The 11,931-nt window shown below is 38.6% G+C and overlaps 1 non-coding gene across 1 annotated transcript; it reads right to left on the reverse strand.

The window, feature by feature from the left end:
• Positions 1–11,167: 11,167 nt before the first annotated feature.
• On the reverse strand, positions 11,168–11,241 carry TRNAG-ACC (transfer RNA glycine (anticodon ACC)). The gene has a single exon. It is a non-coding gene; the product is annotated as a tRNA-Gly (tRNA).
• Positions 11,242–11,931: the final 690 nt, after the last annotated feature.

Genomic DNA, 11,931 nt, shown 5'->3' on the forward strand with positions numbered 1-11,931 from the left:
ATTTCATTCTTTCATGGCTGAGTAGTATTTCCTTGTATGTGTGTGTGTATGTATATGTGTGTGTGTGTGTGTGTTTGTGTGTGTGTGTGTGTATACACATACCATATCTTCTTTATCCGTTCATCTGTTGGTGGACACTTAGGTTAAAGAAGTATTTTCTCTTACATGTAAAAAAATAAACAGGCAGAAGTGAACATGCTTCAAACTTGGGATTTTGATGAAAGCTTCTGAGTGATAATTGCATTTATAGTGGCTCAATTATAAGATGCATGAGAGTAAGGATCATATCCAACTTGCCCACCCAGTGCTTTGTATGGTGCCCAACACTTAGAAATCACTTACTAATATGTTGAATAAATGTCCCGTGGGCACACATAGGATATACATTTACCCTGAAGTGGCATTAAAATTAAATGAAGGACACATTTCAAGAGCAATTATCATTTCTGTTTGAGTAATGAGATCAAATGGCAAAGATCCACCATAAGATTACCATAGATTATATTATGCAATATGCATGTGTGTATATTATAGAATCTGTATATATGCATATTATGTAGTGTTATGCATGTTCCCTTCTTCTTCAGCTGGTGAATATATATGATCCGAATTGCAGTAAATTTCCACATCTCAATGCTCTGTGCTCACCTCCTGATAATCAATAGATCCTGACTTTTCCACAGGTTCCCCTCCCTAAATCTCTCTCAGAAGTCTTAAGAGTGCTGTGTATAAGTCAAGTCTCCTGCACTGCCTTGCTGGTGTCTGACAAGTCTTTTGCCCTCAAAGTCCCAGGCGGGGACAAATGTGGGAAACTCCAATGCTGGAGGTTGTGGCTGTCACTCCACATCTTTCTCATTGTCACTTAACTGCTTTTGGACATGGCGTCACTGCTGCCTCTCTCCTCTGGACTAATGACTCTCACACTGAGACCAGACTTTTGATGACTGGCTCCCACAGCAGAGTGGCTTAGGTTCCAGTGGCTTAATTCTTTGTTACATCACTCAGGAGCTCCAGGGATGAGAGGCACCAGGTCAGTGGTGGCCGCACACAAGCCTAGACTCTCTGGCATAGGGTATGGGAGTCAATAATGTTCTGTCTACTTCCAGGGTCCCATTTTTTTCCTGCCTGGAGGGGAAGGGGCATTGCTTTTTACACATCAATCTAACCCTGACCCCAAATACTGTCAGGATATTTCCCAGGGGATCTTGGGCCCCAGGCAAATCCAAATCCTTAGACTTCTGCTTCTGTGGTTTTATATAATATGTGACAATTACAAGACCTATCTACCCAGTACACACGAGGGACATCTATTTGTCTAATGTTGCAGAGGCAGTGAGACGGGTCCTCAGCCAGCATTGGAGAAGGATGAGCAAAAATCTGTGTTAAATGTTTAACTTCTGAAAACTTCTTTTTTGTATCAGCTATTCTGCCCTTGATTTGTATTATGTAATTTTTCCTTAATTTTTTACTACGTAACTTTTTCTATTTTCAGACCTTTTCACAAAAGAATCATCCCAGGTGAGAGACCAAGGGTTTTCTTGTTCTCCAATCCAGCCAAATCAGGATTTACTCAGGAATCAATGCAAATGGAGGCATTTTGTCTTCTGACAAATTAAATATGATTTACAGGCTCTTAAAAACTATGAACTTTTTTTTGGTCATCTAATCTTCAACAAAGGAGGCAAGAATATACAATGGAATAAAGACAGTCTCTTCAGCAAATGGTGTTGGGAAAACTGGACAGCAGCATGTAAAGCAATGAAGCTAGAACACTTCCTTACACCATACACAAAAATAAACTCAAAACGGATCAAAGACTTAAACATAAGACAAGATACAATAAACATCCTAGAAGAAAATATAGGCAAAACATTATCTGACATACATCTCAAAAATGTTCTCCTAGAACAGTCTACTTAAGCAATAGAAATAAAAGCAAGAATAAACAAATGGGACCTAATAAAACTTACAAGCTTCTGCACAGCAAAGGAAACCATAAGTAAAACAAAAAGACAACCTACGGAATGGGAGAAAATTTTTGCAAATGAAACTGACAAAGTCTTGATCTCCAGAATATATAAGCAGCTTATATGACTTAATAAGAAACAACCAAACAACCCAATCTAAAAATGGGCAAAAGACCTAAACAAGTAATTCTCCAAGGAAGATATAGAAATGATCAATAGGCACATGAAAAAATGCTCAACATTACTAATTATCAAAGAAATGCAAATCAAAACTACAATGAGGTATCACCTCACACCAGTCAGAATGGCCATCATTCAAAAATCCACAAGTGACAAATGCTGGAGAGGCTGTGGAGAAAGGGGAGCCCTCCTACACTGCTGGTGGGAATGCAATTTGGTACAGCCACTGTGGAAAATAGTATGGAGATTTCTCAAAAGACTAGGAATAGACTTACTGTATGACCCAGGAATCCTGCTCCTGGGCATATATCCAGAAGGAATCCTACTTCAGGATGACACCTGCACCCCAATGTTCATAGCAGCACTATTTACAATAGCCAAGACATGGAGACAGCCTAAATGTCCATCAACGGATGACTGGGTAAAGAAGAAGTGGTATATTTATACAATGGAATACTACTCAGCCATAAAAACCAACAACATAACGCCATTTGCAGCAACATGGATGCTCCTGGAGAATGTCATTCTAAGTGATGTAAGCCAGAAAGAGAAAGAAAAATACCATATGAGATCGCTCATGTGTGGAATCTAAAAAAAAAAAAAAAACACACAAACAAAGCATAAATACAAAACAGAAATAGACTCATAGACATAAAATACAAACTTGTGGTTGCCAAGGGGGCGGAGGGTGGGAAGGGATAGATGGGATTTCAAAATTGTAGAATAGATAAACAAGATTATACTGTATAACACAGGGAAATATATACAAGATCTTACGGTAGCTCACAGAGAAAAAAATGTGACAATGAATATATATATGTTCATGTATAACTGAAAAATTGTGCTCTACACTGGAATTTGATACAACATTGTAAAATGATTATAAATCAATAAAAAATGTTTTAAAAAACTATAAACTATTTTAATGAATTATTTCTTATTTATACAACTTATTTAAAAATTTATCATGAACATTTCATGGCTAATCAACACCAACTCAAAATGGCACCAAAATAACCCTTTTCTGCTATAAAGACATAATACTCAGTTTTATGTTGTTTATTTTTAGGTTTTCTTGGCTCAATATATTAATGCCACATATATAGGTATGTAACATATATGTTTTCCTTTTTCTAAATATGGACTAAACTGAATGATTGTAATAATAAGTTATTAAATGCTCACTCATAATGTCAATGTTGAACAGTGATTTTCATGATACACTAATGTGTATGTTTTCTGGTGAGAGAACTGTATCTAAGAAGAGATAGAGCATGGTTGCTTGTTTCTGAATGATGCTTGAAGACACAACAGATTCTTTTTCAAGACTGGATCATGAATTTCAAGTGTACCATGAGTTGAAAGCCATACCTTTGTCTTAGTGGGAAGTTTCTTTTCATTTTGTAAAAGAAAAAAAGGTTTTGGCATTCTCAAGTTTTAAGGTAGCCAGACATGGTGGAAATAACACTGGTTTGGAGCCAGTAGTCCTGGGTAATCATCTCCAGCAATGACAAACTGTGAACTTGGGCACATGACTGATCACTCTGAATTTCAATTTGCTCCTTTGTAAACTGAAAGGGTATAAGGACTAAAAGAGCTAAGGCAGGACTCATGGCCCTAAGAAAGAGAACATGTGCTTTTGACTAAATAACCAACTTTTCCTCAAATTTGTCTAATAGTGTTTATTTCTCCACCCTTCCTCACTGGATGTCAATTGTCCTATCCTCTTGTTATGCCTTCTCAGATCAGCCCGTAAACTATGTGGGGCCAGCTCAAGAACACAACTGGAAACCCGTACACCATATGTTAAAGTATTTACGAGCTGTACATCAAGCTAACACACTGCTAAATTAAATAGATGTTGTCTTCCAACTGGATAAATCTACATTCACAATGGCCCTGAAGGCTAGTTTGACATTAGAATTCTCAGACTCTTTGGGTCATGTGCCGGGGTGAGGAGAGCTGGCCCCAGCCTTGGCCCTTGGTCTCTCAGCTTTTCCCTTTGACTCTCAGCTTCCACCCACACCAGGAGGATTCTCATTCATATTTGTACGGGTCCATCAGCTCACCCCCCACCAAGTTGCTTCCACACTCGCCAGTCACTACTTGACCACAAGTTGGACCTACTGATGTGTGCACCAGAGGATGGATTCACTCTGTCCTCAGGAGGATAGACCAGCTGAGGGGCCACAAAGGCCCTGGGGACAGGTTCAGGGCCATGAGGGCAGCCAATTCTGGGATCCCAAGTACCTAGAGCATGGTCTAGATGTGGAGGTAGGCATGGGACAGCCTCCTGGCGGAAAGGGGACAGGAGAGAGCCAAGGTAGGCTCCTCAAAAGCACAGAACCCAGGATGGAGGTCTTCTATTCAGATCTAAAGGCAGCAATTTTCCAGATCTTATTTAAATACTTAGATATTGTATTTTCAAAAAATGAGCTCTAAGGAGTCATGTACTGTGACTCTCCAAGACTTCTAACCATGGAACACTGCATGAGTGTGTGAGTGTGTGTGTGCCTCTCTGTGTGTGTGAGTGTGCCTGTGCGTGTGTCTGTGCATGTGTACACCTGTGAGTGGACCACCTCCATAGAACAGGGTTTGGCAAAAGCTGTTCTAATCTTTAATGTCATATACTAGTTATTTCTTTTCCTTCAACTACCTCTTCTATGTGGAGGATTCTGTCTTCACCTGCTTTTATTTTCTTGTTCTCTACCCTTACTACACAGATGACTTTTTTCCATGTCTAAGATTTTCATTATTAACGATGTTCCAAAGATTCTCAACTCTCCATCTCTCATCTCTCTCCTGAGCTCCAAACTCCTGACCTAATATCTCCACCTGGATACACAAATTCCACATGTCAAAAACCCAACCCATCATCTCCCTCTAGTCCTGTCTATCCCAACCTACTCCTCTAGTAACTTCCTTCTCTCTGTAAATGTTTCACCCTCTGACATTGTTTCCCAGCTGCCCTGGTCAGAATCCCAGAGGCATCTTTAATTCTTTTGCTGATCTCACCTCCTCTCCAATTTATCTCCACATTTTGTTGATTTTGTCTCCTTGGTATTTCTCCGGACTCTCAGATACACGCATTTTCAAGGTTTGTAGTCATTTCTTGCCTAGATTCTTGCAATTTCTCATTTCCCTAGTCTTCTTTTACATTTTCAATGAGAGTATTCCTTTTTAAATGCTAGGTAGTTATAAAAACCAAGGAAGCTTTTTATGTATTGATATGGAAAGACCTCCAAGATATATTATTAAATTAAAAAAAAAGTTAAGTGAAGATCTGAGCATAGATCTTAATTTTAATGTAAGAAAGGAGGAAATAAGAATATATATTTATATTGATTTGTGTTTGCAAGCAACTGATCAAAGTGGCTATCTGTCTCATAGGAGCATTTGGGATGAATATTTCCAGATAGGGATGGATATGAGATAATTTATTGTACACCTTGTTGATAGCTTTGAATTTTGAACATGTGAGCATACTAAATTCAAAAATTAAAATAAAAAATTTATCAAAAATTTAAAATATATTTAAAACTATATTTTATAGTATTACATAATTATTACATGATAAAATATATAATAAATAAATGTGAAAAAATTAAAGAATGAAAAACTAAGAACATTATGTCAGTGCGTGCCATTTCTTTACTTAAAATATTTCTCGGGTCCACTATTACCTTTAGTACCAAGTGAAAACCAGTTAGAGTGGCACCCAGATCCTTCTAGGACATGGACTTTGCCCACTTCCACAGCCACATTTCTCTCTGCACCCTAACACAGCCCCATTCTCTGGCCTATTGAACGATCTGATCATTCATGTCACATATCAGTCTTCCATGCCCATATGTTTCCACTACTTGGAATCCCATCCCACCCAACTCAGTCTGCCTGTTCAGTCCAACTCAACCTTCAGGACTTGGCTCAAACACCTCCTTTGCTCCCCCTAAGTTTAATCAAGTGACCCCCTTTTCACCTTCTTTATCACTCTAGGCCTTTCTTATTACACTCCCCTGTTTGCACTATATTGTCTTAAATGACTCTTGGTCTAGGTTATGCCTATATTAAAGATGAAGACTATCTTGTATTCACCTCTGTATCTGAGACACACAACATAGGGCCTGACTTAGTGCTTGTTAAATTAATCTCAACGTGGAAAATGAATGAAAAATACGTGAGTAAGCAAGTGAATGGAGAAGGATATTTATAATGCATTCATCTCTCCTGTAGGACCCTGCTGTGGACCAGATCAAGCACAGGAGGGAAGGATATTATTTTGCATCTGACTGTTCAGTGCACCTGACTTAAGGAGTCTTGATTTAGGTTCCGCTTCTACCTTTGATTCATGTTGGTGCCAATTCCTCATACCTAAATGAGAACTATTCTTTGAAAAGTAGTCCCAAGTGTTTTCTGCCCTGACCTGAATAGTTTTGCTTTATATTTTCATTTAGTTTCAGCTTTCTGAGAAAGGGTCAATTTTTGTAACAATCTTTCCAAGTTTTCCCTGAAATAATTTTTGTTGAGAGAGATTACAAAACTCACATCTTAGTGTAGGGTTCATCCTTGGAATAGGAAGACAGAATAAAGACAAAAAAAAAGTGAAGTTTTTTTTTTCCTTCATGTATAATACTCATGTGTAATGATCAAACAGAACATTTCATACTCTACATAAAACTGCCAAAAAGAAAAGGGCAGTTCATCATTCTGGGAATTGAGATTTAAATACTTCCATAGGTCATAGAATAAGTATCCTTCTAAAATTAGGAATTTCTTTTTTAAGTCTTGAGAATGTATTTTAATAACTTTTGGGTTGAACTTTCTCGGAAAGACATGATTTCTCCAGATAATGCCCCAAAACTTAATTTTGATTAGCCAAATCATTCAGACCAGATTCTAAGTAACTTGAATTCATAAGGAGTGGCGAGTTATTCTGGAACTCTGAGCAATGTCAGGCCCACTCATCTGCTTCCCAAGCACCAAATCCTTGATATGGAGCTGCCCCAAGGGCTCTGTGGTGGTGGTTGCTGCTCAAGTCTTGTGGTGGAAAAAGCCCCAGGGACCAAGCCCCAGGGACTAAGCCCCAAGCCGCTGGCTTCCTTTTATAAGGATCTTGTTTCACTGGATACAATTTTCTACTTTGATGTATTCTATTTATCTGGGCTCTGGGCCCATCAATACTGCAAGTTCATAAAGATTTTAATATTAAAGGGGATTCTGTTCACCAACTCCACTGAGAAAATTATTCTCTTCAACCCAACTACTTGAATTCCATTGCTTGTTTTTTGCCTTTTAGGTAAAGTCTCATGCTTTGCCTCCCATTGTTTTGGGGCCAGGTGAATAAATTTGATTAAATCACAGCTTCAGAAATGTTTAGAACTAAATTAGAGGACATGAACTCCGAAAGATGTCTTAGTATTAGGGTTTACAACTTGAGACTGAAGCAACCCAAAATCAAATAACTTGCCAAAGCCACTAAATAAATCTTTGTCAGTGTTACACTTTAGAATGTTGGACATTTCTGTGCCCATTAATGTTGTGTTTAAGCTCAAACACATTTCTCTCTTTCTCCACACACACACAAGCATGCACACACCTCTACATTATATTATATACAAGAAGAATATATTTTGTTACCTAGTATGAGCTGAGCTAAAAATACTAACTTTATGTTCTTAAATGTCAGAGTCCTCAGGGACATGAAACTCATAGTCTTAGTATTTAAATCTTTTTCTCAAGGGTAATTTTAATATCGATTTTGGTGCCCATGAAAGACATCAGAAAAACAGATACAATGCCCCATTTCTTCTATTTATGCACAGAATAGCTATTAGGCTCTTGCTACCACTTACCTTTCTGGTAAAATCTAGAGCTTTTGGGGCATATCGGTACCCTCTGTTTGGAGGATTATCTGTGTTTCCATAAAGGTGCATGATCGGGTGGGGGGCTTTGGACTAAGAAATTGATGCATTTTTAGTAGGATTTCTAACTAGCTCCTCCCTGGGCACAGAAGCCATGATGACTGGACAGATGACAAGCCTGTTTGTTGCATAACCTTTACCCTTTGCCAAAGAGCAACGCAGCCTCACTCTCTCATCCCAAATCCCTGGGCTGGTGCTGGGGTGTACCTGTCTGTGTGATTTGGCTATAGGTCCCTTCTCTGTATTTCAGCACAGTTGGATTGCAATCAGTGATTTATTAAGAATTCATCCAGTAGCTCATTATAAACCTCATCTGTAATACTGTCGTGGGCTATCACTTGAGTGGATCGATCTCGTAAGAAAACATTTATTCGGTCCTCTCTGGCAACATCTGTCAAGCTCAGGCTCCCTGTCCTTGGGTGTGATATTGCTGCTCCAGGCCAAGATAACATGGATTGGAAGAGGTGTAAATCTGACGGCCAGGACTCAAGGAAAGAAGGGAAATGAACATGCATAATAGGTTTGTTTTGAGGGAAGACAGGAATAGTCATAATGAGCCCCCAAAAGGACATCTACTTAGAAGCATATTTGAAATCTGGCATGTAAGGAGAGGTCTAGAGTTAAATATAACTTTGTTGCATTATCCAAGTGTCGATTTGCGAGGCAGTTTTAAGAACTAAATGAAAAGCTTTTCATAAAACAGTGATTAGAATATAGAATCATTAATTTTCCCTTTGCATTCCATTGAATTATTTAGTTCCCCTGCTGTGGTTCGGCAGTGTTGATACATAAATACAGAATATACATCCATTCAAGCACATTAAAAGGGCATTATTGATGCCTTAGCCTAGAAATTTGCTAGTTTTATTAATATCCAAAACCTTTCTTTTCAAACTTGTACTATGCAGTGAGATCGCACTCCAGACAAAATTGCATCGAAGAGGTGTAAGATGTTTAAAAGGACATGATACTGCTTCGCATGACATGAAAAGCTTTGACTTACAACTGAGGACAAGAAACAATGGGGGAATTTTTTTGGCAGCAAAAAATCAAGCAATGAAGAAATCTACAGTAACCTTCCCTCAGTGGTCGCCACCATGAGCATTGGTCAACCCAAGCCCTAAGCATTCCCCTAGAATGAAGAGCAGGATTGACAGTGCTCTTTATAAGTGGAAACCTTGCAGAGAAGAGAGTCAACGTGGAATTATGAGCACAGGCCAGCTTTTTGGTGGGCAGCCAAAAGCCATCTTGTTGGAAATGCCCACATCTTTCCCAAACCATTTGGCTTACCTCCTGACGTAATTGCATCTGAAAGAGAAATATTTAAATGGGCTGGAGGGAGGGTAATGGGAGGATTTCAATTACCAAGGTGCATACTGGATTACTTTAAATGGCATAGATGGGCCTTAAGGCAAACTCGGGATCAGGCCCAGTGGAGTTTTCCCACGCAATAAACACCCAGCCTCTCTGAAGGGAAGGTAACACCATGTGCTCTTAGGTAATGTAAAAGAAAGGTTACGAGTCAAAATGCAATTTGAGAGAAATCCATCAGGAAGTACAAATCATAATTTCAAACGTGGAATAAGGCCAAAATGATTGTGCATGCTGCAATAATGGTCAAGGGGATTTGGGTGAGTTTGAAATAATATAAACGATTTTAAAAATTCATGTCAGTATACCCTGAGAAATACGTGGAGGCACCAATAAATGGCGGTTCCAAAGTTTTAGAGCAAAATGTAATATCTCGAATATCCAGCCAATTAAAAAAAAATCAGTCCCTTTGCCTTTAAACGCTTAAGTAAAATAGACTAGAGCTTAGCGCTAAATTCCTGTTTTACAGTCCTGCTCTCACATCGCAGGCTGCGTGTCAGCACAGCCTCCTTATTGGGTGCGGAGGGGTTTGGTTGGCTCCCTGGCCAGTCACAGAGCCAACTGGAGCTGCCTGGCCATGCGGTTCTCTTTCATTGACTTACTGTTGTCCTGTTCTTTGCTTTTCTGGCCTCTTTGCTTTCTTCTCACACAGATTCTCTCCTAGAACACCTCCTAAATTTGTCTTCCTCCTCCTCTTCCCATCTAAAACCCTCCCTCGGTCCCTTTCCTCTATGGAAGCATCACATTCATTTCTGCCCCACTGCCAAAGCCCAAGGGACTAGGTGGGCATCTTCCAAACTCTTCCTTATTTCCTCTTTCAAGTCACACTTTGTGTTCTACCTACTAAGCTCCTTGACGTCTTAGTCAAGTCAGTCAGGTACCACATGTGCATTTTATATATGATTTTCTGAAAAGGGGTGTTAATAGACAAGACCACTCTAAAACAGCCTCCACATGGAGAGAACAAGAATTAAAATAATGTGATGGACAGAAATGGGCCTCTGTGTTGATGGCACTGTAAAAGAGGGCAGAAAGGGAATCTAATGAATTTTGAATTGTCACATAGCTAACATTTACTGATCGCTTACATGTGCTGGGTACAGAATTGACTGGATTCATTGTCCCAGGGAACTGATGAGGACACCATTAGGGATGAAGGAGCTGAAAATTGAAGTGACTTTCCTAAGACCAGCTAGAGCTGCAGCTAATGTTAAATCCAGGCCATTGGGCTCCAGAGCCATATCTTAACCTTTACACTCTACTGCCTCTGAAAAATGAAGTTGAATAAAGCAGTTGGGAAAGTAATCATTAACTCAGAAGTATTTGGGGTATAATTAGCTTTATGGTATTTTATACCATAAGTCAAAAGGCACCAAGGAAAGTGTTACTTTTTTTTTTAAGCCATGGAAAAACACCAGAAACCACAACATAAAATTTATTTCAACTCTGGAGGAATGACAGTTTTCTAACTAGTGAACAACACAAAATATTACAGAGGCAAAGTCACACATTTGTCCACCACTTACTACATATGATAGTATTGACTTTTAAGCTTCATAATAATTAAAAACAATAAAACTTTAGAGACCAACAGAAGAAGAAAAAGTTTTTGATAAAATATTAACAGATTGACAGAATTCATGCCTCCAATGTATAAAAAATTTTTGAAGGGGGGAGGTAATTAGGTTTATTTATTTATTTATTTATCTATTTATTTGTTTTTTTTAATGGAGGTACTGGGGATTGAACTCAGGACCTCCTGCATGGTAAGCATGCACTCTACCACTGAGCTATACCCTTCCCCCTTAATGAACCTTAATATTTATCAAAATACAAAGATCCAAATAGCTAAATTGGCAAAGATGGTTTGCACAAGAGAAGATACAAATAATAGTGAATAAATTCGTACTAGCCAGGCCACATAACACAGTATTAAAAAATATTTCTTTAAATTCATTTTATTGTAAAAAGTGTATAGAAAAATTAAATATGCTACAAAGTCCAATTAGAATGATGAAGAGATCTGAAACAATTTCAAATGAGGAATGGTGAGTGGTGAGGCTATTGGAGAAAGAAGAGTTGGGGGCCTTGGAAAGTAGCAGGAGATGATGCCCAGATCACAGGGACTGCCAGACCTTGAACTTTGAAAAAGGATCAGAAATTAGAATGCAGCTTGAAATTTTCTTAAAAGTCACTAAATCTGTATATCTGTCTTCAGTCCTATATCCTTGACACATTAGCAGTGTGTGATATTTCATTCTGCCCACTCACTTCTCCCTTGGTTTACATGACACACACTAACCTGGTTCCTTTTTCAAATACTGGGCCCCTACCTGCATCCTTAGTTTTCTCCTGGTTTACAATATCTTATTTTAGAGAAAATCTTCTAGAATAAATTCTTCGAAGGTACTCCAAAATTCCTTTCTCGTACCAGAAGAGATAAGCATATTTTGCCCAGTCTGACATATGAAGGCAGTAACATTCCAATACTT

The sequence above is a fragment of the Vicugna pacos genome, chromosome 14 (assembly GCF_048564905.1).
Source record: "Vicugna pacos chromosome 14, VicPac4, whole genome shotgun sequence".
NCBI classification, from domain to species: domain Eukaryota; kingdom Metazoa; phylum Chordata; class Mammalia; order Artiodactyla; family Camelidae; genus Vicugna; species Vicugna pacos.